General features: G+C 52.6%; 1 long non-coding RNA gene and 1 other non-coding gene across 3 annotated transcripts; both read left to right on the top strand.

Annotated features, from left to right (window-relative positions):
* Positions 1 to 236: 236 nt before the first annotated feature.
* On the top strand, positions 237 to 3,106 carry LOC135994132 (uncharacterized). 2 transcript variants are annotated; one of them, XR_010606963.1, is made up of 3 exons: positions 237 to 693; positions 833 to 1,637; positions 2,797 to 3,106. It is a non-coding gene; the product is annotated as an uncharacterized LOC135994132 (long non-coding RNA). The 2 variants fall into 2 exon arrangements; XR_010606962.1 differs by having other exon boundaries at positions 238 to 664.
* LOC135994138 (small nucleolar RNA SNORA74) lies at positions 2,437 to 2,636 on the top strand. Its single transcript, XR_010606965.1, has one exon. It is a non-coding gene; the product is annotated as a small nucleolar RNA SNORA74 (small nucleolar RNA).
* Positions 3,107 to 5,776: the final 2,670 nt, after the last annotated feature.

Below are 5,776 nucleotides of genomic sequence, written 5' to 3'. Positions count from 1 at the left end.
GAAGAAGTTTCTTCTCATCTTTCAGTGGAACCTCCTGTGTTCCAGTTTGCACCCACTGCCCCTTGTCCTATCACTGGTTGTCAATGTCAACCAGCACTTTATCGACCCCCGACCTGCCTTTTCTCTATTTACAGAGCTTATTTTTACCCAGCCTGCCCCGAGAAAGGCCGGGCCGGGACCCGGGCCCGCCCCGAGGGGCGCGGCCGAGGCGGCGCCTGCGGAATCACCTCAGCGGCGCGGCCGGGCCCGCGCCCTCTGTGCGCCGGTGCCGGGGCGGGAGCACCGGCCGTGTCCCCGGCCCGGCCGCCGCGGGGTGAGCGGGCACCGGCCGTGTCCCCGGCCCGGCCGCCGCGGGGTGAGCGGGCACCGGCCGTGTCCCCGGCCCGGCCGCCGTGAGGGGAGCGGGCACCGGCCGTGTCCCCGGCCCGGCCGCCGTGAGGGGAGCGGGCGGCGCTGGGACCCCCGGCCCGGCCGCCGCGGGGTGAGCGGGCACCGGGGCTGTAGGCCTGTAGGCTGTAGGCCCGGGCTGCCTCAGCGCCCCCCGGGGCTCTGGGGATGGAAAACGCCACGTGCAATAGTCCCCCCGCCTTTTGAATTGCTATTAATTTCCGAAGCGCAGTTCGACCACGCTGGCTGATAACCTGTGAGGCCGTGGGACTGCAGGGTAATTTCTTCAGGCTCTGCCGTTTAGAAGTAATTTCTCAGCCTGTTATTCAGTTTGATTTTTTTGTTCTTTTCCCTTCTGCAAGGCTGATCCCGGCCGTTTAGCTTTATTAATACAGATTTAATTAATGGAATATGCGAAGTGACGTTTCTCTTGTGCTCTCTGCAGGGTTTCCAGCTGGCAGGAGGCCGAGGCATGTGAGCCAGGCTCTGGGTGCCGGGGGCTCTCAGGGCGACGCGCCCGCCGGTAACGGCTCCTCACCAGCATCCTCCATCCGCGCCCGCCGGTAACGGCTCCTCACCAGCATCCTCCATCCGCGCCCGCCGGTAACGGCTCCTCACCAACATACTCCATCCGCGCCCGCCGGTAACGGCTCCTCACCAACATCCTCCATCCGCGCCCGCCGGTAACGGCTCCTCACCAGCATCCTCCATCCGCGCCCGCCGGTAACGGCTCCTCACCAGCATCCTCCATCCGCGCCCGCCGGTAACGGCTCCTCACCAACATACTCCATCCGCGCCCGCCGGTAACGGCTCCTCACCAGCATCCTCCATCCGCGCCCGCCGGTAACGGCTCCTCACCAGCATCCTCCATCCGCGCCCGCCGGTAACGGCTCCTCACCAACATACTCCATCCGCGCCCGCCGGTAACGGCTCCTCACCAGCATCCTCCATCCGCGCCCGCCGGTAACGGCTCCTCACCAACATCCTCCATCCGCGCCCGCGGGTAACGACTCCTCACCAACATCCTCCATCCGTGCCCGCCGGTGACGGCTCCTCACCAACATCCACCATCCGTGCCCGCCGGTAACGGCTCCTCACCAACATCCTCCGTTCACGAGAACCCCGAGCCTGGCGGCAGCGCGGCCCACGGGGCTGTGAAGCCACAGGCGCACACGAGGCGCAGGGAGAGCTGGGAGCGGCGTGGGTGAGGACTCAGCACGAGCCAACGCGGGGACATGGGCAAAAAAATGGTTTGTTCTGCCGTTTTGTGTAACCCAGGGGTGTCAGACTCGTCACCGGGGGCCACATCAGCCTTGCGGTTGCCTTCAAAGGGCCGAATGGAATTTTAGGACTGTTTATACAGTCCTAAAATTACATTTATACGGCCCTGTTTTAAAAGGTCTATATAAACTAAATCAAATAGATTTAAGTCTTGCATTTTTGAATGCCAGATACGGTTTTAATTAACAAAAGCAAATATTTGTAATACTCTACTAAATGTTTTGAGAACAACAGGAAAGTAATAGGCTTTCAGAATAGGATCAGAAATGGTATGTGGCTTCTTTCCACTCCATGGCAACAATAGCACTAGTTTCACCAGTTTCAGTAACACTAGTGGAAACTCAATAGTTTCCACTCAATAACTGCAATTACATGTTAACTAAAAAGGGATAAAACATTCAGGTACTCTAATGCAGGCTTCAGCTTTTTTGATACTTCTCTCTGACCCTCCTCATCCTCCAAACAGTTACACATGAACACATCTTCTAATCAGAAATAGCCGCAGAAATTACAGCACACCGCTCCACACATTGCTTGAGCAACTTGAAATGTCCCTGTTAGTGCAAGCAGAAGAAGGAAACGCTGGCGTCTTGTAAATGCAACATACAGCTGGTAAAATTGTAAATACCTGAGAGAAAAACAAACAGAACAAAGTTACTTAAAAAACTGTGCTGCGCTCTCTTCTAAGCCCCGCGTTGCCGGGAGTACGTACTTTTGGGTCTCTGCTTCCTTCTGTCCTTTAAAAACACAGGTTTGCGTTGTGTTTGGTCCAGCGGTAGTCAGCTGCCCGTTGCTGCTCGGTGCTGGGGCCGGTGTTATGCCGCTGGGAGAGAAATGTGCTGCCAAGTCACTCCTGGCGCTGCCGGGGCTGTTCTAGTGCCGGTCGGGCCAGGTTTCGGCAGCGCTCTGCATGCTTGAGAGTGGAGGGACTCCTGCGTGGAGTCAGTCCTGGATTGGATGCAGACAGTGCACAGTCAAAATTTAAAAAAAAAAATCCATTGCAGGTATTTTGTTTAATATTGAGTTATATAAAAATGAAGGTCAGTTAATTTAACTGGTCAGTGTTAAGGGTTGAATTTGGGGTCTTTAGAGATGCTCCTGTTAACTGTCTGTGTTTTTTAATTACAGGCAATGGTTTGGATGTTTTGCTGCAGGCGGGGGCTTGCTGGGGCAGCAGTAGTTGTCAGAAGAAAAGGAATCAGCTGTTGGTGCCCATTTGAAAGAGATTGAGAAGATGGGAACTTCCACAATTTGAATGGCAATACTGGAGAAGTACTTGTCAGGATCTGGGTGTAGTAGCTTGAAACATCAAAGGTGGTTGGGGGCAAGGTGTAACAGGAATTACACACACAATTTGTTAATTGGTAATCCTCTCTCACTGCTTGTTTAAAATATTTTTTTATGTGACCTCTATTTATTAAACTTATTTTTATTTAAACTTGGTCTTTTTGGTTTTTGTTATCCCCTAAGGCTGTGGGGTATAGCAGAATTGGAAAGTCACAGTGAATTCCTGTCTGCGGGAGACTCTGAAGAGGCAGGAACGCAGCACTGGGCACCCTCCTGCTACACACACACCCTCTCCGCTGTACCCTCTGCTGCGAGGACTTCCTTTCCTCCAACACTTTTTTTAGGCTAAAGCTTCCATTTTCAGTTTTAAAAAAAATGGTTCAATGGCCTTCAGTCAGGTTACATTACAATTACCCTGTTGTAGATGCTCCAGTGCCATCTACTTAGAAATCAAACAGAAATGTGAGGCTTTTGGTAAAACACTGGCACACATCAGGTTAGTTCCCGAGTTTCCGATGGTTTATGTCAAATAGGTGCTCCAGTTGATATAAATGAATTACAGTGCTCAAGGTTTTCACGGCTCTCCTAATTTTTAAGTGTCCCTGACTCTGCTCGCTTATCTATCACTAATCTCTGAACATGCATTTCTTACACGCTACATGGAAATGTTTGTCAGAGTATTCAACATACTGGAAAAAAGCTTTTTGTAGTTGAAACCTATGACATAACCTAAATAATTTGACTGGTTCTATATGAACAAGTTTTACCTGCGCAATGAATGATCAGGACTTGTGTCGTACCCAGCGATCTTCCTGTTCTCTGGTGCTCGTGCTGGTGGGAGCAATGGGTGCCCATGTCTGGCTGCCCTTGGGGGGCTATAGGCTCTAGTTCTCACTGCTAGGGCTCTCTGCTAAAAAACACACTTGCTGTCTCTGCTTCTGCACCAGGTATTTCTGAAATCGGCAAAAAATGAGGAATATATGCCCTACTGTCAGCCACATAAAGCATGTGCTTTATGGACAATAAATACACGCTGACCGGCTTATTTCCTTGAAAAAACGTGTCTGTAATAAACCTCTACCACATTTGTCTTGGGGCTGAACCCAAGACTTGCGGGCCTGGTTGTGCTGTAATAAAAATTGCAGCAGAAAAGGATGGAAGAAAATCTGTTGGCAGCAATTCTGAGGCCCCACGGTGCTGGAGACAGCTGGAGGGGTGGTGCTTTTTCCTCAAATCCACTGGGTTTTGTGCACATACTGGAAAAGAAAAACAACATGTGGATGTTGAGAACATGCTCTGGTGACCAGCACGTGCACAGGCGCCGGAGCACGCCGTCTTACCGCAGCAGCCGCGTTAGCAGGGCAGTGACGGTCAGCGCCGCGCGGCTCCTGCAGCGCAAACACAATTGATAAAGGTCAAAATGATTCACCTCACCGCCAGTTCAGCGCCTTGTTGACCAAGGGACAACAAAGAAAATTGAGAGAAAACCCACGTGGTCTCAGAAGCACAAAATCCCAGTGTTGAAATAAAGCTGGGGAAACGGAGCAAGGCCCGCTCTCGTACTCAGCAACTGCTAACGTGATTTATGATTCTATTTATTAGCACCGTACGTTTTGCAATCTATATATGACTTTTACTGGGCAAAAGTGGCTGGATCGTTTTACATTTCATCAAGGCGCTTTGCTTTTACTGCTCTGCAGTGCTGGAGCACAGAAGTATTGTTAACTTAGATTTACGTGTTTGGTTTTGAGCAGTTAATTGTGTTTTATCTCGAGCTTGTTAAGAGAGCTGCGTTTCTTGCGATTGTTCTCAGAGCACTTTCATATTATTTCAACGTGTATTTTGTATCAACCTCCCGATTTTTTCCAACTTCACCGTGCTCTCCAGCCACACACAGAGAGGAACAATCGGTCTGTGATGAATTCAAAAGGCGGATTTTTCTCTTCTGGAGACCGAATTCAGCCACAATCCCTCACCTTTGTAAAGCTGCCCGAACACAGCGGCTTCCAAGACGATGGGGAGACCGAGCCTTTTGCCACAAATCTATTGGAAAGAAGGATATCGAATATGGAAGAATTTTAAATCGGAAATATTACTTGCCCAAGTGCTATTTTGGTCACGAAACCCAACGAATTTAAGGAAAGCGCAGGAAAAGTGAACTTTCCTCATACCAGCACAAGGTGGCAATATCGGCTTAGATAAAATCGGCTTTGCACATAAGCTGTGGGGCCTTTTTTTTTTGCCAGAATGTTCTAATGAACCTGACAGGCCCCGAGAGCCCGTTGTGTCAAACGTGGCAGCGGTGGTGCCGCCTCCAGGGTCAGCGCTGAGGGGCAGCGCTCGGGCTGGAGCGGGGACTGCGTGCCTGCCCCGCCACAAAGGAAATAAAACTTTGGTGGCTGGAAGGGCCAAGCGGCAGCGAGGAACCCTTAATATCTCGGGCGATGACACGCCGAAGCGCCTGGTTACCGTCACCCACTCCTCCATCTCCAGTCATGGAAGGTGGGAGTAGCGATGAGGCGCTGAGGGGAGCCTGTGTGAGGAGGGTTTCCCTCCGCCATGGCTGAGGACGCATTTCATCCTGGGGTTCAGAGGGCACCGAGCCCGGGACTGTCCCTCCGGTTGTCAGCCCGGTGGCAGGCGGGGATGGCGGACTGCGCGGGCGGAAAGCGCTGAAGTGGCTGAGGGCGGCCGCGAACCCGCGACCCTGCTCCGTCCTCCGTTCTCCCCCGCGCTTCCCTCAGTCCGGGCCGGGGGGCGGGGACAGGCGGGCGCCGCCGAGCCCCGCCCCCGAGCGCCTTCCCATCGGCCCCCGCGGGAG

Source organism: Caloenas nicobarica, chromosome 13 (assembly GCF_036013445.1).
Source record: "Caloenas nicobarica isolate bCalNic1 chromosome 13, bCalNic1.hap1, whole genome shotgun sequence".
NCBI lineage: Eukaryota > Metazoa > Chordata > Aves > Columbiformes > Columbidae > Caloenas > Caloenas nicobarica.
Note: the sequence above shows the minus strand (reverse complement) of the source record. Positions and strands in the feature narration are given on the sequence as shown.